The sequence below is a fragment of the Cydia fagiglandana genome, chromosome 6 (assembly GCF_963556715.1).
Source record: "Cydia fagiglandana chromosome 6, ilCydFagi1.1, whole genome shotgun sequence".
In the NCBI taxonomy this organism is placed as follows: domain Eukaryota; kingdom Metazoa; phylum Arthropoda; class Insecta; order Lepidoptera; family Tortricidae; genus Cydia; species Cydia fagiglandana.
This window is the reverse complement of record NC_085937.1, coordinates 2,646,801-2,670,397: the sequence shown is the minus strand read 5'-3', so window position 1 is coordinate 2,670,397 and position 23,597 is coordinate 2,646,801. Positions and strand designations below refer to the sequence as shown.

The following is a 23,597-nucleotide window of genomic DNA, read 5'->3' as shown; positions in this document are numbered from 1 at the left end:
TTGGTTAAAAATAAGTACTGCAAGCCTAATTAAAACTACCCTTTATATCCGTCCATGCTATCGTCTTTTGTTCAATTTGCTCTGCTTATCGAATTCTCACTTTCGACTGTTCTTATCGGCTTCTCACTTTCATTGCCATCGACTAAGTGAGACAAATGGACCAGTTCTTTTGTTTGTTAATGAAGGACTTGGTTCTCATCCAGTGTAGCTTTCAGGTTCGCTTTCTGCCGGGGCTTTCCAATGTGTTGGGAATGCGATATCGTTACAGGTTGTAGATAATAAATATGACTGGTTTTAGAAGTTTCTTGTTAACAACGCGGTAAAACTGATTTTATGGCCTTTCGAATGTAGCTTGTAGATAATAGTAATGTAACTGTTATAAATCCAATGAGTGAATAGTACCTTGTTAGGGGTCATCCATTAATTACATCACACGTTTAGGGGGTGGGAGGGGGTCAAGAAAATGTGACATATTGTGACATGGGGGAGAGGGGAGACACAAACTTTGTGACGTCACTTTAACTTCATCAGTAACCGAAAATTTATTTAAATTATTTTATTCGCTGTACATTTAAATAACAAGTTTTTAAAACGATAATCGTTTTTATTCGTTTAATTATCTTTCCTAAGCAGTCTTAGGTTATAAAATTACTAATATTTATATCGTCAATAGACCCGTTTGTGTAATTAAATATGTGTACAAAACTTTAGTACTTATCTAGTTAATTTAAGTAAAAGTCCAATAGGGCTAATATGGTATGGCTCTTTATCATTTGTCACCGTGCCTGTCAAATTCTAACAAATATGTAAGTGCGAAATTGACGCAACGAACGATCCATCAAACGACCATCCCATCCGCTTTAAACATTGAGTAGTTCACTAAAAAAAAACATTTAATTTTTGCCCTCCATAGGATTGCTGTATAATAAATTATATCAACACTTTACTCATAATTGAAAATCGTTTTAGTTAATGGAAAAAGAAAATTGCCTCAATCAAATGTCTATTCATTCTGCCAGTCGGAAATTCGGAATGTAATGCCTCACGCCCGCCGCTCCACCTATATGAAATGAAATCATTATCCCAATCATCTTTTCATCTCGGGTGTCACTCAACTAATCCACTTATTCTACTTACCAGAGACTTACCACGTTCTCACGTTATTACAGCATCGCTTACATCACCTCATTGTTTTACCTGTTTATCGCCGAAATGAGATAACCTTTCATTTGTCACGACGGAGAACTTTCCATGTTTAATAGATTTTTGTTATAACAAAACGCGGCATAATGCTGGCTATTGTACTGTCTATTTGTTATCGAATCACATATCGTTTTTGTCTGATAATGCCACTGTATATTCTATAAGAGTGATGTATTATAATCATGCTAACCTACCTACTTACGTTACCCACCTACCTACCTTACCTACCTACTTACGTTATAACTACATTATACCTACATTATTGTAAGATTTGTAGGCAAACCCCTTTTGGTTTAACCTTTAACTAGTAATTGCTAGGAGTAACTTGAACACTGGACAGACAAACTTACTTACTCCGTTAGCTAATAGCTCAGTGACACAAAATGAAACTTGGCCTCCGACACAAGACAGCGCCACTCTTCTCGATCCTGCGCTATTTCTTGCCAAGTTCGCGCAGATCCTCCGCGTATGAAAATGAAAATGAAAAAGATTTAATGAGGCAAAAAAACATTACATCATAACAAATTGACAGTGGTCCCCAAACTAGGCCGAGCCTGTATCTTGGGAACCATAGAGAGTTCCTAAGTATATAAATTTTTGATACACTTCTGTCTTATATTATGTCTATGGTTTATGAGTTTACCTAGTACTTAAGGAATTTTAATTGTAATACTAAATACAAACATCTTTAAAATTACTAAAAAAGGCATGCAGTAAGTATATAGTTAACTATATTTACAAAATAAAGATGGTGGTAGTGAAGGGTGTATTGTAGTATAATTGATTAAGTGTGTGGATGAGTGTGTGTGTTTGTGTATGTATGTTTGTATGTATGATCCTACTTGCTCGAGGAGAATAGGGTCTCTGTCTTACAGTATGACAAAGTCAACAGCCATTTCCCCAGGACCACCTTCAACTTGGGAAACACACTGTTTTGTATGTTTATGTGTTTGCATATGACATTATAGATAAAAGGGTGCATGCAGTAAGGAGCTCGCTTAGCAAAAGCTGAGCTGCTCTTTGGAAGGGGAACCCGGTAAATTCTTCTTTTTAATAATTCATCATGCAACGATGTTTTAAATATTAGTCCATGGGTGCGAGTAACCGCTTTCATTATGTACAGTTGCCTAACCGTTAGAAGTTTACTTTCTCTGTAAAGATTTTCAGTCGGGTATCGGAAAGGTTTCCTGAGCATGACTTTTATAACAGCCCTTTGGGCTCGCTCGAGGTCTAGCAGTGTTGTCTTACAGGCACTACCCCATACTGCAATACAGGATTGTATTACGGATTGACATAAGGCATAATACACCATTTGTATAATGTTTAATGGAGTGCAGTCGCGGAGGCGTTTAACAATAAAAATTATCTTTCTTACTCTCTTTGACAGGACTTGAATGTGATTTTTAAAGGACAGGTGTTGGTCGATGAGGAGACCCAAATACTTAACCGTTGAGCATCTAGTGATGCGGTTGCAGGAGCAAGGCGGGTGCGTGTTACCACAGTTATGAAGGGTTAAGTGTTTGGATGTCGGTGGAGTGGTTAAAATTGTTTTGCTAAAAGGGATGTAGTACGTTTTTTCTACATTTAGGGTAAGGAGGTTGCCATCAAGCCAAGAAACTATTTTTGCTAGTCCCTGATTGGCTGCTGAGAACGTTTCTTCCCAGGTCTTACCACAAAACGTTACCACAGTATCATCTGCATAACAAATCATGTTTGAGTTGGGGATATCTAGCTGTAAAAGGTCATTAATATATATTGTGAAAAGGGTTGGCCCGAGAATGCTCCCCTGCGGAACACCAAAGTTAACAGGAAGTTGACTGCTAAGGAATTCATCAATTTTTACCGATTGCCGCCTATTTGTTAAATAGCTTCCAAACCACTGCAAGGAGACACCTCTCACTCCTGCTGCCTCCAGTTTTTTTAAGAGTATGGGGATTGAGACGGTGTCGAACGCTTTAGCAAGGTCTAGAAATACTCCTATGCTTCTTTGGCCACTGTCTAGATGTTGTGAGATGATATTAGTGAGGAGGACTGCGGCGTCTTCAGTGGACCTGCCTGAACGGAATCCAAACTGATTATCCGATATAAACGAGTTTTTCTCCAGGAACTTAACAAGGCGTTTATTCACAATTTTTTCTAATAATTTGGAGAAAACACTTAAAAGAGAAATAGGTCTATAATTAATTACAGCATTTTTATCTCCTTTTTTATAAATAGGTGAGACAACTGCCAGTTTCCAACAGTCAGGGAATTTTCCAGTCTCCAAACTGAGGTTAAATATGTGAGTTAGAGGCTCTATTATAACCTTTCCTACTGCTTTGATTAGCGACGGCCCGCAACCATCAAAACCTGGAGCACTTTCTGGCTTCAGTTTCTTAATTAGTTCTTCCACCTCATGTGCATCCGTTGGTTCCATGAAAAATGATTTTGAATTATTAGAATGTAGGTTAAATTTTTCAGCCAAAGAGTCCTGCGTTTCTGAAAGTCTTGATAGGATCTCATCGGCCAATTGCTTCCCCATTGTTGAGAAATGTAGGTTACATTTGTTTAGAGACTCTTGAATAGAGCAATCGGACTGTAGGAGTTGACTCGATTCAGAGCTTTTCTTAGTAACATCGTATAGTGACTTTAATGTTTTCCAAATTTTTTTACTGTTGCCTTTGCTCTCAATAAGTTGATTTCTATGGTATTCGGACTTAGCATCGTGCAGTATGTTGTCACACAAATTTCTGTAACGCGTGTAAGTTTTCTTTAAAACGAGATCATCGGGCGAGGCTCTAGCTAACAGGTGCAGCTTATCCCGGTGTTTTATGCATTTTATGAGACTGGGAGTTATCCACGGTTTCAGGTTGAATTTTGAACGACTAAGTTTGATCTTTGCTGTATGTTTTTGTATGGCTGATGCTATAATGTCATGAAAGTTATTAGTAGATATATTTAAGTCAGAAGTACAAGTGACCGACGACCAGTCTGCTCCCCCAAGTTCAAGTGCTACTTTGGTAAAGTCTGTTTTAAGGACCTTTCTGTTTTTATTAGTGCTTTTGATTTTGGGAACGGCTATGCCAACCATAGCTATGTCGTGATCGCTGACTGAACACTTGCACACCGCTCCAAAAGAGACAGAGTTTGATTTGACAAAAATATGATCTATGCAAGACTCTAACCGAGTTGGCTTTGTGATAGCAGGAATGAAGCCATGTCCGGACATCAAGCACATGTACTCTGTTAGATAGGTACTGTTTCGGCTACCCATCAAGTCAAGGTTAATATCGCCAGCGACTACTGTTTCTTTTGATGTGACTTCGTTTAGCGTTGAGTCTAAAGAGTTTAAGAAGTTATCAAGGTTAGTCACCGATGGCGAGCGGTATATCCCTATAACAGTCAACTCTTTGTTTATTTTTATTACAAGACAGTTAGCGTCATTAAAAGTGGGTTCGACAGATGAGGCTCTAAGGGACTTTTTAGTGTAGGCCACCACACCACTGCTTTTGTTTATAAATTTTGATGTGTAAAAAGAGTCGTAGCCTGGTAACTGGTCAATTACTGAACCATCGGAAAGCCAGCACTCTGTTAGAATAATTACATCATAATCAATATGTGTGCGTGATAGAGTCACTACAAAGGAGTCAAAATTTCGTTGTAAACTTCTGATATTTAATGTTAGTAATTTGAACTTAAGGTCAGGGGTCAATATGTCATTCCAGTGCATGGCATTCTAAGGCTATGCTACTATCTAGATCGTCACCTATTTCGCGAGCTATTGTGCTTACTTGAAACCTCCGAAAGATCGTCCTCCTGTTAGGCCGCCCATCTGGTACGCTCTTTTCACATACCGATTTTCATCCATTCTCTCGAGATGGCCCCTAGCCTGGCCAAACAAACTCCTAAAAGAAAACTATTTGACAATGTCTCGTTCTGATGTCCGTTATCAGTACAACCGGTTCGCCCAGATATTTTCGTGATTCGAAAAATTCTGGAAGCACTGATATTGTATTACGTTGTTATGATTTCCAATTACATATTGAATGCAATCAAACGTACCTTTTTTCCGTAGTAGGTGCACGCGTTTTTTCGGTGCGATCTGTTATCACTTAGAAGTATGCCATTTAAGAACATTAAATCAGATGCATCAAGATGTAGCTTAATTATATATTACGCTAGACCGGCGAAAGTGGTATTGCAGGTTATATTGTGAGTTCTCGACAGACCCAGATTTAAACGATACTAAAGTTATATAATTCAGCATTGATTTATTTAATACATGCCAATTCGATATGCATTCAAGCGTTTCGAGTTTTATTTGATTTTTAGAGTGGTCAATGTAAAGGCCTATCAGCCACTTTATGACTTCGTCGCGTGATAAAGAAGTTTTAACATTAGTCACATTCAGACACTACTTGACAGGAGAAGATAGATGTGTTATCTTGTATATTTTACGTGATACACGCGACTTTAAGTAGGTAAACAAATCAAAACGTAACGTTGAGAGAATTAGAATTTGTAATCTCTGTAGCCGATGTTAAAGCCTGACCAGTAATATATGATAATTTTCAAGAGGGCGCTGTTATTTTAATGGACAGGGTGACAGTTCAAGTATGAAAAAAATAGTTCCAGTGAAATTCCGCAGTATGGCACGTGATCATATATACATATATATTCCGGTTAGGCTTTAGAAAGAAAATCGTTGTACCTAAGCAAACATGTATGGCTTATTATAAACATAGATGGCCTAATGCGTGTATGAGGAATGTTATAAATGTGAAGGAAGCGAAAGAGGTATGTCAGGATCGTAGCAAGTGGAAATCTGGTCTCTGCCTACCCCTCCGGGAAATAGGCGTGATTATATGTATGTATGTAGATGGCCTAATGCAACTTATTCTATTGTGCCGTAGCTCTAATCAATAAGTCAATAACTCTAAGAATTACATATATACACGTTTTTGTCAGTTACATAATTCAGATGAAAAGACGTGTGAATTATTACCTACTCACTTACTGCTTTCGGATTCAGAAAATAATATCTGATCTGGATTTAGTGCATCTGCGTTATAACTTATAATATTACGAGAATAACTGGTCCTAATTAAATGGAATTTTTACCTACACACTTTATTATATTATTTAGAAGCATTAGAATTATCCAGTAGGTAATATTTATCAGTTTTATCCGAGTGCCGGTTTTAAAGTCCACCGAGACAAAAAACGGCGGTTTTATTTGCTTAAGTAACTAAAAACCGGCCAAGTGCGAGTCAGACTCGCGCACGAAAGGTTCCGTACCAACGTACCATTACGCAAATAACGGCAAAAAAATCACGTTTGCTGTATTCTGTTTTTAGTATTTGTTGTCGTAGTGGCAGCATAAATACATCATCTGTGAAAATTTCAACTGTCTAGTGTCTATTACGGTTCTTGAGAGACGGACGGACGGACGGACGGACGGATGAACGGATGGACGGACGGACGGACGAACGGACGGACGGACGGACGGACGGACGGACAGACGGCCAGCGGAGTCTTAAGGGGCCCACTGATTAACAGTCCGCCGGACGATATCGGCCTGTCAGTTAGAACAAAATTTTGACAGTTCCGTACAACTGACGGTATCGTCCGGCGGACTGTTAATCAGTAGGGTCCCTTTAGTTATAGGATCCCGTTTTCACCTTTGGGTACGGAACCCTAAAAATCGCAATCGCACCTCGTACCTCAATGGCGAAAGTCTCACCACTATTTATATTCCATTTGTCACCCGACTAGACGCAACCATTGTTAGTATTCAGCGCTTTCTCCCTCGAGTGGGTGTCTCAATAAATTCGTATGCCCATCGATTTGATTATCGAAGGGCCACCTGTTACCGTACAGCCATCAGATATATCGGAGCGGCCGAAGTGCTCATAAATATCTGAACACGCACTCTAGCGCCTTGAGAATAAATTCTTCCGATATAAATTTCCGTCTTCAGATATAAATTTGTGAACACCTTGGCGGCTCCGATATATCTGATGGTAACTACATGTACTAATAGCAACTGTTAACTGATCATTTGTGGATCTTATCACTATGGTATAAAGTTTACGAATTATCAGTTAACCTTGTAAGGCCCACTGTCCTACTCGTATCTATAGCTAGGACTCTCTCTTCAGTCGTTCCCTCATTCCTGAGGATCGTGATCACTAGGTTTCACATCCTTGATCAGCTGTCTCCATCGGTCTCGATCCATTGTTGCCCTCACTGCTTGATGGAATTTGCTCGAGGAAGTGGCTTCTCTAACTTGGTCAGTCCACCTGGTTGGCGAGCGACCGCGACCTCTCTTGCCTTCCACTCCACCAATCACGACCAGTTTCTCGAGACTCGCAGCACCTCTTCGCATTACATGGCCAAAGTATGCCAGCAACCGATGTCGGCAGATAGCTAGGACTAATTACATCATAATGTAAATCTTTTTACAATTGGAGCAGAGTTGCATTTCTATCGTTTCATTCGATTTCAAAACAAAAGAAATTCAACAATATTTCCTTCACTATTGATTTCAAATTCATACAGCATTTTTTTGTATGGTGGGCCTTAGGAAGCAGCGTAGATGATGGTATGGTACAGTCACCTGCAATAATATGTTACACTTCTAAGGCCGCAAAAAAATGTGACACGCACTTTTGGCACTATAAATAAGATCGTATTATTAGATATTTTTGCAGCCTTTGGAGAATAACATTATTGCAGGTGGCTGTACGTAACCTGTTAGGTCAATTTGTGTATGGGTTTTCAATTAGACGTCGATGTTAAGTTGATTATATCATTTCTATCGATAGATTAATTATTCTATTGACTTCTTGACGCTTTCATCACTTGAACGTTAAGTGTTTGATCTCTGCGAAATGACGTTACGTAATGTGATGGTGTCTGTTTTTGAAATTTCTATATACTTGAAACAATAAAATTTATTAGGCAATCATTGAAATAATACAACATTTAATGTTTTATTATTTCAACGATTGCCTAGGTAATTTTTTTTTAGATTTAGGAATGAAAAGTTAATGAAAAGTGCAGTACTTAACAGAGACCTACTTTTACTTAATGTCTGAAAAATTTAATACTTTTTCTTTTGGTTCTGGATGAATCGTGAATTAACCTCCATACATTCGAGTTTCCAAAAACCACGTCCAATTGATATATTTTATTACAGTTTACAATCTTGCTGAGCAAGTTCTTTATTTTGAGCACAAGTCCGTGAAATTGATTGCATTTGTTTATTGCTTGCAATAAGTAATACGACTTACATCATGCGGAGAAAAATCTGAAAGTTAAAATTATACGCCATTTGTCAAATTTTTGGTAGATCCGTGCATTCGTACAAGTCATCATCGTTAATATTTGGGCGTTTTTTTATTACCTAAGTATTGTAAGTTCATTTGTTTTTTTTACGATTCCCAGAAATGTTAGGTTATTCCTAGATTCCTACTCGGAAATAGCGGTCGTGACTATTGATGGAGATGGACCTTTTATGCCTTTATTTGTAATAAGGTCCACTGATGTACAGATAGGAGTGTTGCTGTTTGTACTATCATCATCATCATCCTGTCCTGGCCGGTTTCAGCCTCGGCGAGTGAGTGATTGATTATTGACGAATGTTTAGGTGTATAATTTGTTATCCCCTGCGAAGCCGGGACGGGTAGCGAGTACAATATAAACATTATTAATTACATCTAGGTAAGAAAATCATTTCCCTTGCCAATTGCAAACAACGCATTCTACATTCTTCCGCACAATATTTTAGCAATAGGAAATGTGTTACGAAACAAATTTAATTTTCTCGCATAACGGAACGTCTAATTAAGCGGTCGTTTTCCAATTTAACAAGAACCTGATTATCGTTGGAATATGTCAAAGATATGTTTACAATTTTGTACTTTACTCCCTCGTAATAAGGCGAATAATGTAGACATATCTTTGACGTCAAGTGTTAAGCTTACGGTCCCATATACATTGGACGTGGGTTATGAACAAAAGATGTCCTCGTTAAGGTATGTAGCGCAGTTCTGTTTGGCTTGTGTAGGGTTGTGCATGCTGGTTTTTATACCAACACCAACCGGGAACTCACAACAGATTCATTAATATTTTATAAACACTCTTTTATGTTTTATGTTGTAATTACAATATAACGTTAACGCTTCAGTCATGGCACAAGATAAAACTCTAGATTGCCCTATTTCTGAATTACATTTTTCCGGCTATGATGCCTGAGAATGAGCCTGTAATATAAGCCTGTTGTTATTATGTATATGGGTAAATCTACTCATAATCAAATATAAAATTCAGAAAGTTGAAATATATTTTATTGTGGCGATAAGCTTGTACAGTCAGCGTCATATAGTAGGTAGCATCTAAAGTATTCAAATAGTTCGGTACACCATATAATTTGTATGGCGTAACGAACTATTTGAATACTTTGGTTGCTACCTACTAAGTATATGACGCTGACTGTACTTACGAGGTGCATAATGCACATCATGAAAAAGTTTCGATCACAAGATTGTCAATACTTCGGCGCAACACTATAAGTTGATAGCCCTAATGGTACAGTTTAGTGAAGCGAAAACAGCGTCAACACGTCAACAGGTGTCGCAGATGTGAGCTCGTTGCCATCGTTGGTGACGTCACTACTGTTCTAGCAATGTGTGGACCGTAGTGAAGTAAAAATGCTTATATACTTGGTCAAGCAAATCTTGGCAGTGGAAAAAGGCGCGAAATTACGATAACCCTACGCGCCTACTTTTTTTAAATTTGCCGCCTTTTTCTACTGACAAGATTTACTTGACCAACTTTAGCAGTTTTACCGTGCGCTCGTCGTAGGGTAGAGTAAGGTTTAAAGTGTTTAAACCTCAGTAATGGGTGGAGCAAGTAAAATTTTAACTACTGTACATATCAGGCTATTGAAATTAAAATTATACTTTTACTACTGTTTACTAAAATATAAGTACTATCTACACAGTAGGTACAAAATTATTACATATTTATGAGTTCATATACGTAGTTATCTCTAATATATATTCAGCACTTTTAAAACTCTTTATCCTTAACTCCGATATTATTATATTATAATACTATACTATATATTATAATACTCGTATTCATAATAACTGCAAATAAAGATTATCTAAGCAAAACAATGCATCTATTTTGTATTATTCAACGTAATTGGTATGGTATAAATCAAATTGAATACGGTCACAAATTGCGTAGAATTTTGTTTGTTAATGCTAATTTAAGCATCTAATCTTAATTATGACCGGTAATTAGGAACTACTAAGTAATTTTAGATCAAATTAACGCAACATTGAGGTGCATTAGAAGATCATACAAAGTTGCAATGTTCATTTCTTTAATGGACGTTGCGTTGATTGCTTGTATTAAACATATTATTATATAAAGTCAGGCAAGCAAAATTTGTCAGTAACAGTAGAAAAACAAAACCGGGCAAGTGCGAGTCGGACTCGCGCACGAAGGGTTCCGTACATGCAAAAACAAAACAATAAAAAAAACGGTCACCCATCCAAGTACTGACCACTCCCGACGTTGCTTAACTTTGGTCAAAAATCACGTTTGTTGTATGGGAGCCCCATTTAAATCTTTATTTTATTCTGTTTTTAGTATTTGTTGTTATAGCGGCAACAGAAATACATCATCTGTGAAAATTTCAACTGTCTAGCTATCACGGTTCGTGAGATACAGCCTGGTGACAGACGGACGGACGGACGGACGGACAGCGAAGTCTTAGTAATAGGGTCCCGTTTTACCCTATGGGTACGGAACCCTAAAAACAATATGATTCTCTATGCCTCTGTTCCACTGAAAAACTACTCTTGCCAAACATAAATTGCAAACTAATACTACGTAAAAGGATTTTGACTTTATTAAATAAAATTTCGTAAACAGCTACCCGCGACTATAAACAAAATCATTAAGTTCTATAATCGTTACCGATATTAATTACATTCGATTGATTCGAAATAATGGAGCCGGTATCGGTTACGCAAAGCACATCTCTACACAGCCTTCGAACTTCGAAGCCTGTCCCCAGTCCTGCGTTGACAGCGCGCCTGCGCACTCGCGCGCGACGCGTTCCAAATTTAAATTTTAAAAAATATAGTGAAGTGACAGTTGGTGATTGTGTTACTGTCTTCTTTCTATTTCAAACGATAGAGGGAGTGATGGTTAGTTTTGTTATGGATTCTCTGACAATGGATCTAGGATTCAGCTTTTTGTGGTAAGTTTTGTTTGGACCGTTAATGTGGCAGTTTGAATTCATATTTATGAATTCGTTATGGATGCTTGTGTTGTGCCGCATGGTTTTGTCACGTTTTCTCATTATTTTTAAAGGCCTGTCGAATGACAGCTTAACTAATGACTTGATAACGTATCAGCTGTACACATTCGTTTGGTAAACATTATTTCAGCGTAAATAATGGTGTCAGATTGGTTCACAATAGTTGCGACGAATTTGTATAAATTGTTGACGGATTATTAAAACATTTCGTGCTATAGATCGATTGACAAAAGCTGCCGTGGATTTTATACGATAGTTTTGATAGTTCAGTAAAAATCTCGCGTATGAATCAACCTGTACATCTGTGAATTTACATATGGTCATTTTTTTTAAACGCTCATTTTGATTTACCACAACTTATTGTAAAAATACATTAAACCTACCAACCAACCATCCATTCAACCCTCTCGCAGCACAAGTAACTTTTCTAGTCATTAATTTAAGTATTACTAGAAGCAGTGGTGGCCGAGTGGATATGACGCCCGACTTTCAATCCGGAGGTCGCGGGTTCAAATCCCGGCTCGTACCAATGAGTTTTTCGGAACTTATGTACGAAATATCATTTGATATTTACCACTAGCTTTTCGGTGAAGGAAAACATCGTGAGGAAACCTGCATACATCTGCGAAGAAATTCAAAGGTGTATGTGAAGTCCCCAATCCGCATTGGGCTAGCGTGGGGACTATAGCCCAAGCCCTCTAGCGCATGAGAGGAGGCCTGTGCTCAGCAGTGGGACGTATATAGGCTGAAATGATGATGATGAATTTAAGTATTATGTATAACGTGCTTACCAATAATGGTAACCCAGTTTGATGCCAACGAAACACAATAAGTACAGTATTCTAGCTGTCTTATCCCAGGTATATACTTGAAAAGAGCTATAGGTCGGTAATCTAGATTTGAGCAATATTACACACCTGAAAACTTCAGCTGAACAAACATGAAAACATTCCAATACGTGCGAATCATCCTTGTTCAACGTTGCAGTCTCACATATATTATAATAATTAGCTTAGGTCATTAACTGATCCAAACAAGTCGTCATAGTCGGAAAATATTGTAAATAAGTGACGCAGTCTTGTCAGAACCCTTATCATAAGCTCAGTAGAGGCACCTTTAAGCGAGGTTAAGGTTTTCTACATTTTACCAAGTAATATAACGCACCTATGGGTCTGAAGTGCTCCTTTTGTGCGATAAAATAGTGTGGCAGATGTAGTATAGTAATTTCGGAGCAAAAAAAATAGGAATTTGATGTTTTTGATTCCACACGCTGTCACTGCAAAGTCTGTGCACATTTAGCTTGGTTTGACTCTACTAGTGTCGTAGAGCGCAATACTAGTAGACCCCCAAGTGCATCTCCAAAACGAGTTTTCTGCATACCTTCCTTACTCTGAGCAAGAGGTCAAATTTAAAGAAGACGAAAGGGCCAGTTAACCGTCTAGTCTCTTTCATCGTTAGAACATTCGCTAAAATTTATTGTAAGTAGGGGAATTTTTATAGTACTCTGCATAGTAACGTTAGCGGTCAATTGTATGTAGTGCAACCTGCAGTATTAGGTATACCGTCTTTAAACTTTTGGACGCCAATGACAGATATATCCGCACCGCAGGTTCAACGCCAAAGCTGATTAATCGGTCAGATCAAGTAGATCAACATAGACCTACGTACATATGCATAAAGTTCAATTTCAGTTTTGACACTTCGGTGACGTGGCGTCCGCGTGACAGCTTTTATGTTTGAAACGGCGTCGAAAAGGTTAACAGCTCAACATTGAGTTTACAAGCTAAGTTGGCAAACCATCCCGTTCCCGGCGTATCCGTATCATCAGCATTCCTGGCCGTGCGCAAGGCGAGCCGCGCCACATACCGCGCAATAATTGCCTGCGTACGCGCCGCTTTCCGCGCGAAAGGTCGCAAATCGGGCATTTTAAACTGCATGTAAATGGAACATTATGTGGGTTTGTGGGTAAATTAAAGAAGCGGTAAACGGAAAACTAGACACTTAGCACTCAACTAAACTCTTTAAGTATCTTATTTAACATTTTGTATTTAAAGATTTTAGCTATTTCCCTTAGCGCGGTAGAACTAAATGTAAGTATTATTAGCGCCGTTATGATTGTCCAAAACTTAAGCTTTTGGAGCATTCCACGAAATTTTCTACCGTTGTCCCGTACAAACGCGAAGTTTCTGAAGATTTAAAGGTATAAGAGATTCCTTTTCTATGACAAATGGTCAAAAATATGCACAGAAAAATAATCGCCTGCTTTAAATGCCGAGAAAAAAGTCGCAACACAGGAAATAAAATGCGTTTGTACGGGACAGCCCGTGGAATGCTCCTTTTCAGTTTTAATAGGTAATCTCGAAGGCGACATGTGTAGGTGTTCTCAGCGAAATAGACCCTTCATAAGATTCCAACCCGTCATGCCTATAGTACAAGATATTCTACGCGTAGGAACGTTTTGTTTAGAACTCTTCGAAAATTACTACGGACGGTCGCTAAACATTTACAGATTAGTTAAAAATAAATTACTACGTAAATACCGCAACGCAAAAATCAATTACACGAAAGTCTTAATAGACTTGTAATTAAAGTGGACCAAATTTTTTTGGTCACGAGTGTAATTTACAGTGAATTACCTAAGTTTCCTCTACATTGTAGTAACTCCAGGTTTAACTTGTACTCATAGCAAGTCATCATCATCATCAGCAAGTACCTAGTTGATAAAAGTGGTTGCAATACCTGCAATTAAAACGTTCCGGATAAAAATGCCAGCCAACAATTTTAATGAGGTGTTATCGCGATTGATTTGTGGAAGTGCAAGGTTATAAACTAGTCAACATACTAGTTTCATAAACACTGACATACATACACTATACAAGTCATAATGGATTTGAATTTTTGTGCGAGACTCGTAATGTCAAAGTGGAAAATCTAAAATTTAGGTTGTCATGTCTAGAATAATAAGGACAAGTATGTCAAGTATTTTTATAAACCACCAGTAAGTTTAAAACCACGGCATGAACTATTCAAATATTAATGACATGCATAACTAGTATAATTACGGTTTGCTTTGCAAAAAATAATAGTGTTTTGTTCCTAACTGAAAAATTCTCACGGGTGTAAAGCAACGCGTGTAACAACATTAATGAAGACATCGTTACGAGTTACGATTATTAATAGCCAGTTATATTTGATGACTTATGGCGATGACAAGATCACAAACATGTTCGTACACATTAAAATTACAATTGGTAATTAAAATTTAAAAACGAAATTCGGGTCTTAATATAAGTTATAACCTTTTAACCGCCAGCAATTTTTTATCGAGCGTGCTCGTGTCGCCACCGACAGTAATTGTACCACGCAGAGTAAGGTTGGCATAGTTACGGGAGTTATAAATGTGCTGTAAAAACCAAATCAGATCTTTGTCTTATTTATCAGACTGTGGCGAAATGAGCTGGATATGTAATGTCTTATATATCAGACTCTGGCGGTTAAAGGGTTACTACTATATTCTGCCAATCAAATATTGGTGCTGGGTAAAAAATGAAAAATAAATACGTAATCACATCTCAAGTCCTAACCACGCTCTTATTTTCTTATCAATAAAGTTAATAATATGTTCAGTTCCATTAGAACCCCTCGCGCGCTTCTAGCACTTAGTAACTTCTGCTGCTGGCTGTAGTTCTACATACATTATATGTAGTTTAAGAAGTATATTATTGTATGTAAATAAATGATTTAAGTAAAAAAAAAAGTGTACGAAGCGGTTAGGTTAATAGGCAATTAACTTAGTACATTATGCTACTTTGTAAAAAATATGAATTATGTTATTTGTTTCAATGTCACACGCGCCTCAATTTGCGACGTATTTTTATCGTTATCATTATCTTTATAGCATGGTTTCCCCCATTTACTGAGTTATCGCCACTTTTAAAATTAACCTCTAAACATTACCTAATATTTTGTTTAATTTCATTACACATTATTTTTAATAACATTTTTCTATTTGTGTATTATATTTTTATTATCATAATAGTGATTGTTTTATCTTAAAATAGAATAACTGCTTGACTAATGTTCAGTTGAATCATGTTAGAAAAGATAAGTTTGTTTACATTCTTATCGATGATAAATGGTGTAGGTTTTACTAAATTAAATAAATCTAATACATGATTGTGTGCACCAACAGTGGCGGATGTGACTATTACGCCTCAAAAGATGCTAACTTTACAAAATTACTCACTGGTAACTTTATTAAAGAGATAAAACAATTAGGGTGGGGCAGATACTTGAGGACGCGTAATGTAGATTATTGTAGACAAACCATTGTTATAGGTATTATTTGAATAAGTAGTATAAGATGATGACACCTACTTTTGACGAGTTGCTCTTTTCGCTAGTACTATTGATTCTGACTGCACCATGCTTTGATTATGTGAAATCATCTAACTCTAATAAAATTTATAATCTGAGTAATGAAATAAAACAGTGCATTATCAATTTATCACACAGCAAAAAAAGTGAAAAGTGTGTGTGATCGCACAGGAAAGGAACGAATGGCGCAATCTAGTGTCGGAGGCCAAGATCCACTTCGGGTCGCTGAGCCAGCGAAGTAAGTAAGTAAGTATTATCAATTTATCAATATCAGTCAATGCAAGACTATTTTCAAGAAACAGTTGACCAACTTCATCTCGATTCGAATTTCTGTGCGTCTTACTTATCAGTCAATTTCTTAACTCTACACTAAACTGCCTATCTTTATGTATTTATGTTTTATATAGAAACGTGATTTGTACAAGGTTTTCGAGGTTTGCTGTCTCAGGCGCTGTGATTGTTTTATCTTTCAATGTGTATTGTGTAATCCCATAAAAAGGTGTATTGTTGTTTTGTGCTGCGGTTTAATTATTTTATTTTAAATACAGGTTGATATCATGGGTACGGGCGTAATAATTAAAACCGGGCAAGCGCGAGTCGGACTCGGGCACGAAGGGTTCCGTACCATAAAGCAAAAAAAAACGGAAAAAAATGCAAAAAGAAAACGGTCACCCATCCAAGTACTGACCACGCCCGACGTTGCTTAACTTTGGTCAAAAATCACGTTTGCTGTATGGGAGCTTGGGAGCCCCACTTAAATCTTTATTTTATTCTGTTTTTAGTATTTGTTGTTATAGCGGCAACAGAAATACATCATCTGTGAAAATTTCAACTGTCTAGCTATCACGGTTCGTGAGATACAGCCTGGTGACAGACGGACGGACGGACGGACGGACAGACAGCGAAGTCTTAGTAATAGGGTCCCGTTTTACCCTTTGGGTACGGAACCCTAAAAAACAAATTGTCATCATTAGGAATTAAAAATATAACTTCACAACGTAAGTATAAGATTTGTTACCTGATTAAGAATTGTTACATGCTGTTTTAGGGTCAAATTATGTATCTGAATATAAATGAAGGATTACATTGAACTGCCATCAATTACAGGCGCAGGGAAAGTGATTTATTTTTATGTCTCGCCTTGTATTTGATTAATCAATCCATTTTTTCATATATATGTTATGTCATGATAATGAATTTTTAATGCTTACCTGAACAATTTCAGAATTATTTTTCCAAACATACATACGTCATTTATAATATTTATACACGTACTTACTTGATTAATCATAATAACACTTACCGTTCGTGTGAATTTTAAGTAAAGGGACAGGTTTTTAAAAGTGGAAAGGCAAATAATTAATAACCTTAATTATTTAAGTTACATTTACTTATCTCGGCATTTCTCACTTTATAATTAACACTGATGACTTAATCTGCCCTAAAGATTGAACGAGTTTAAATGCAAAAGCATGCATCGTGTACCTTTACGTAATTGTTACGGACATAATTGCGCAATTTTCTTCGCATTACATCTCCCACGGGCTGTGAAGGGTATAAAGGCATACCTTATACGAAAACTGGAGAAAAAAACCGGGCAAGTGCGAGTCGGACTCGCGCACGAAGGGTTCCGTACCATAACGCAAAAAAAAAAACAAAAAAAGAAAAAAAAAACGGTCACCCATCCAAGTACTGACCACTCCCGACGTTGCTTAACTTTGGTCAAAAATCACGTTTGTTGTATGGGAGCCCCATTTAAATCTTTATTTTATTCTGTTTTTAGTATTTGTTGTTATAGCGGCAACAGAAATACATCATCTGTGAAAATTTCAATTGTCTAGCTATCACGGTTCGTGAGATACAGCCTGGTGACAGACGGACGGACGGACGGACGGACAGCGAAGTCTTAGTAATAGGGTCCCGTTTTACCCTTTGGGTACGGAACCCTAAAAAGGCCGTTAATTCCATGCAAACGCAATGTCACGTTGGAGCCAGACCAAGAAAAGTCTGCAACAATTTTGATAGCACACTCGGTACATGTGTTATTTTAAACGTCAAAAGAAGGATAGACACGTGCCATCTGTCATCCCGATACGTTTGACGTTTGCTAATGTAGAATAGAATAGAATAGAAAATAATTTATTTGAAACAACACATCTTAAAATTAATACAGACAAACATGTAACATAGGTTAGTGTAATTGGTTGTTTCAAAGAGGATACCACTCAGCATGTGTCGGAGCACTTAGTGCAACGACGCTGATTTTCAGTGGACCCTTGAACTTATAAAAATAATAAATTAAACAATACCAAAAAGAAATGCATAAAATAAAATAATAATGGCTGGATGCATAAAACAGAATTACAATTCTTTCATAAACAGGAACTTGTGGGAACAGAGATGATTATATAGCCACATTTTTACAGCATTACCTTTACTGAAGCGCTGGACAAACTATCACACCGTCGTTAAGAATAGCAAAAACAATTTTACAATTTTTTTTTTAAAAAGTACTACAATGATAATCATGAGAGATGTAGCATCGGCATTTAATTTTATAACATTTTTTGTAAATTCAGAATGTGTTTTTTGTACTTAATTTTAAATGTATGAACAGATGATGAATTGCGTATAGGTGGTGGTATATTGTTCCAGCATTTCGTGGCAGAGTACTTGAAACTGCCACGAAATGCTGATGTATTGTGCCGAGGACAAGCAAGACGACTAGCACCTCTGACATGACGTTGAGAAAATTGTAACTTAGCTATTAAATATTGGGGTGTTAAAGTCTTCACAATACCAAAAAGTAAACAAGCGAAATGCAGTGCGATGCAGTACGAATGTAATCTTGACTAGGTCCCCAGAGAACGTTCGAAGTGTTCCCTTTCTGTCACACTTACGTACGAATTTATAATTGCGGCAAAGAGGCAACACGTCGAACGTGGTTCGCGGTAGGCCCTCAGGACTTTGTATTAAAACTATAATATACTTGTCTTTGATCATGATAACTATCAATTATTGTGTAATGTTCATGATGCTACTTCTCACATAGGATGCGAAGGGTGTAAGATATGACTCTTATTACAAACACGTAAAGTATAGAAAATAATAATAACCCTATTTACACGGACTTTCGGACACCTTTCGCCGAGTCGCGTGTGTATTTACTCAAAATGTGTAGTTAAGAGAGATCGCAACATCCTCCGTTATTGAATGTGAGAAAAGAGCGACGGATATCGTTTTCTAAGCAATGATAGTCATACCATATCATATATCGACTGGCGATTTCTTAGCGAGAATAACCATTATCATGTCAATGAAATATTATTAAACATTCACGATTGAGAGAAAGATCCTAAACATATCAGTTTGTTTCTGATTGACTAATACACTCAAGTTTAGTAAAAACGAGACAGTGTCCAGAAATTCAATACGAACACGAAATGACCCGATTTAATATCTTGAGGGAATATATTTTCGTATAATTTCATTTTCCATTTACCTAACCTATTTACCATCCTTATTCTTACAACCCCATCGAAATGGCAATTTAGGACTTAGGTACCATACGTGGGCCATACTGAAAATTTCTGGATTCTGATAGACGAGATGACTTATTTTTTCTAAGTGGCCTGGCCAGTCCAGGAATTTTCAGTATGCCCTAAGTATTAGAGATATGATCACGCGAAAAACTCATAATCATCAGGCTATAGTAGTCCACGGCTGGACATAGCTTCCCCTAAAGAGCACCATAGCGCCCTCAGCTTGCCGCATCCAGCATCTGCCTGCAGTCTTTCAATCAAACGAACAAACAAACAACAATCAATGACAATGTTACACGCGGATTTTCCTCTAGATATCCTTCTAAAGGTCCTCCTCTCCAGCCTTGCTGCTTTGCCAAACTGTTGTATGTATCATGTACATTTGTCGCTGCGATCTTCCTGTTTACAAATAGGCAATGCTCGTGAAAAAACCGGAACCGGAATTTACGTTAAAAGCTGGAAAAAAGTATTATCATTAATGTCATTTGGCTTCGCTGTTATCTTTTCCAAAAAGATTCCTAATTACAAAAAAATCAAGTTTAAGTATTTATAATAGTTGGGCTTTCCACACATAAAAATTGTCTGACGTCTGTCACTTTTATCTTTTATAACGAAACATATTTATACCAAGCATTTACCGCGATGCATTAAAATTCCTTGCACTCCTATACGAAGGCTGGCACTGTATTCCTATCACTTGCATTAGCCCCAGTGACACTCGGTAGGTTTTAGCATGACCCAAGATTCTATAAGAACTATACGTAAGCGTAGTTTGAATTATACTGGTTGTATTAATTTGGCGGTAATAGCCCAGACCTCAAGTTTTCCCCAAGGTATTGATGAATATTCTCCGCTGAGGTTGAAGGAAATGACCTAGCCATGTGATTTACATCTCATTCGGATACGAGTGATGTCATTTTGCGTGACATGACATGGTGTCTGTTTTAAGCGTTTTCTAAACGATTTCATTAAGATAATGTTACTTTTACTTTTAACGTATGGATATGCTCAATTGTTATTCAGGACTCGTCCTTTTTTGTGTCCTATAGAATTTAAAAAAGTATAAATATATACCTAATAAATAATTTTTCATTTTCTCACGGGTCGTTAACCTTTTGGACGCCAATGACCGATATATCCGCACCGCAGGTTCAACGCCAAAGACTGATTAATCGGTCACAGACCACAGAGCAACATAGACCTACGCGCATATGCATAAAGTTCAATTTCAGTTTTGACACTTCGGTGACGTGGCGTCCCCGTGACAGCTTTTGTGTTTGACACGGCGTCGAAAAGGTTAAGGCTCTTGTTATATAACAATTCATCCTTACGGTATAATAGGGCTTTTACAGTGACATATATACCGGCACGAAGGAATTAGCCTTTTATTCTTAACGCAAAATGCTAGAGAGCGTAATTCGATTATATCGTCTGTACTCCTTGACAAAATACGCTCTAGCTGCCCTATTCGAACTTTAAGATACGTCAGCTTTAAGATCTTGAAACGATATGGATTAGATATGTCAGTGTCAAAAGTGTCATTTTTCTTTGAAGAAACGTCTGCACATTTGACACTGACATATCTAATCCATATCGTTTCAAGATCTATTAGCTGACGTATTTTAAGGTTCGAATAGGGCAGCTATCTCTTCAAAACTAGTTAAGTGAATTATCCTGTCATCACTTCCATCGGGTCAATTACGGGCCCGACACTATCATGAATAATGACATTACTTAGGAGGAATTACATTTTTAGTAATACTGTAGGGATTGGCATGAAGGAATGACGGCAAGTATTGAAGTTTATTTAAATATCTTTCTTCAGTATTGGAGTAATGACACTAGAAATGGCATAACTACTGGCAGTGATGGAATCAGAAATCATAAAAAATTGGAGTTGACACGATCAACTTCAAGGTGCGAAATGGCCTGACAAGTAACTGGCAGAATTTCCTCGGTATTCGAGTCACGAGCGTGAAACCGCAGACATGCCGTGTGCGTACGCAGCCTCCGAACCTTAGGAGAAATACCTTACCAGAATTCAGAAAAAAAAAAAACAATATTTAGGCATTTATAGGGTATATTTACATTGGATGCTAATCCCCTCGTTGGCCTGGTGCGTGGTGAGACATCGCTTTATAATAGGGAATGCTCCCGGTACTGAGTTTGTATGGCGAGAACTGGGAATTCCCGGTTCCGGTTAGGGTTTCTGGTTTCTCGATCTTTTTAATTTCTCGAGGCACGGGTATTCTCGACCAAGATTTCTCGAGTTTCTTGAGTATCTCGAGAAATTTTGAAAGCTCCAAAGAACACCATGTTATTTTATTTGTTTTTTGTTTTTTACAAATCAGACTCGTTGGAATCGTAGGTGAGATCAATAATCAAACATATGGTACATTTGTAGTCACCATTAATTGCAGTTAATTTTAAAAAATACAACAACAAAAAAAACTATAGGTGCAGGCGTGCGCACCGGCGATGTGTTATGCAATGCTATACTTAGTGCATTTCTTTAGGTATTCAACAAAATGTAAACAAACCACAATATGGTATTTTATTAGGCACTTTAGGCAACAATATTTAAGTCAATAAATTTAACTCGATGTGACAAAAATTACAGAAGTTTTACTACGTAATATTAATTACTCGTTCCATGGCACCATGGAACGCAGTATACTGAAAATAAACAGGAGGGACAGGAAACGTAATACAGACATAAGAAGGACAACAAACGTAATGGACGCCTTACAATACTGTAAAACACTAAAATGGAGGTGGGCAGGCCATGTGGCACGTATGAGCAAGGACAAATGGACAAATAAAGTAACTATGTGGCCAGGACCACTCGGCAAACGAACTCAAGGAAAACCGAAAGAGAGGTGGTCAGACGAGTTAGCTAGAACTGCTGGAAAGGACTGGATTACGAAGGCAATGGATAGAGATACCTGGAAGGATATGGAGGAGGCCTTTACTCGTAGAGAGGTCCTTAAATAAACATTTAAATAAATAATTATGTATGATATACAAATTAAATTAAGTATGTATAATATATCAATTAATAATTTTCTAATTCAAAAATAATAATAATAAAAAAAAAATTGAAATGTTATATGTTATATTATGTAAAGTATGCATGAAATGAAATTTTAATGTATTTAAGAAATGAGACTGGATATTATGTTTGTTTATTAGGGAATAAAGAGGCTATATTATTATTATTATTATTAATTACTCGTACTTACTCAACGTAACAATAAAGCTGCTAAAATTGTAATATTTTGCTAATAGGAATATATCGGGATGATTTAATTTATCAATAGTAATTTAGTTTTGTAATATTTGTTATTACACTTATTACAATTTGGTCCTATAATTCGTTACAAAATTTTTCTAAGCGTTTTTCAATAAAAAGACATTACATGAATGTCATGAATCATCATAGTTCAAAAGTTTCAAAACATGAAAATCGGTTAAAGCTAGAACGATAGGGGAAAAATCAAGGTATTCTTTTATTTGGTTGGTAAGACATGTTTTAAGTAGGTTCCTACCTGAAAATGTAAAAAAAAACATTGTTCATATTTATTTAACTACCTAAAGAAATACATTATAGACACATCATGTGTTAAACGCGTGTTTCCTTTTTACTTATCACAAGAGATTTATTTCTCGAGTTCTCGAGGCATTGAATATTTTTTTCCCGTCTCGACTTAAGACAAATTTCTCGAGATTTCTCGCCTCGGGAATTCTCGAGCAGAAACCCTTACTGTATTTGTATAGAAAACCAGTACCGGGAGCACTCCCTACTTTATAATACGCGCAAAGCGGTGGCTCGTTCTCGTTTGTATGTAATAATTGCGATATTGAATGGCATTCAAAAAAGAGAAAAGTTCACGGACACTTCTGGAAAACTTTTCAATGAATGAAAGACATCTCATTTTGGAAAGAGGCAATTTCATTCCCCATCCTTACCCTGGCCCTTAAGACTCATGAAGTCATGAAAACCGCGTTCATATATTTGTAAAATTAGGTTTAATTTGTATCGAAGCGAAATGGCGTTAAAGACAAGTCTAATAGGATGCTGATAAGCAATAATGTGTCAACCCACATTACTATTCCAATAAGATGTCAGCTCAAAAAATTGACGCTTAAAAAGT

General features: G+C 37.1%; 2 protein-coding genes across 5 annotated transcripts in view; one reads left to right on the top strand and one right to left on the bottom strand.

Annotated features, from left to right (window-relative positions):
• LOC134665001 (superoxide dismutase [Cu-Zn]-like) overlaps nt 1–23,597 on the bottom strand; it is a 276,790-nt gene that overhangs the window by 150,807 nt on the left and 102,386 nt on the right. The window lies entirely within an intron of this gene.
• LOC134664968 (rho guanine nucleotide exchange factor 15) overlaps nt 11,303–23,597 on the top strand; it is a 118,756-nt gene continuing 106,461 nt past the window's right edge. For 3 of the 4 annotated variants that reach the window (XM_063521702.1, XM_063521703.1, XM_063521700.1), the window contains exon 1: nt 11,304–11,464. The gene's annotated coding sequence lies outside the window, so the exon portion shown is untranslated. Of the gene's footprint in view, nt 11,465–23,597 lie in introns of all 4 variants that reach the window. The other variant, XM_063521704.1, reaches the window with a different exon arrangement.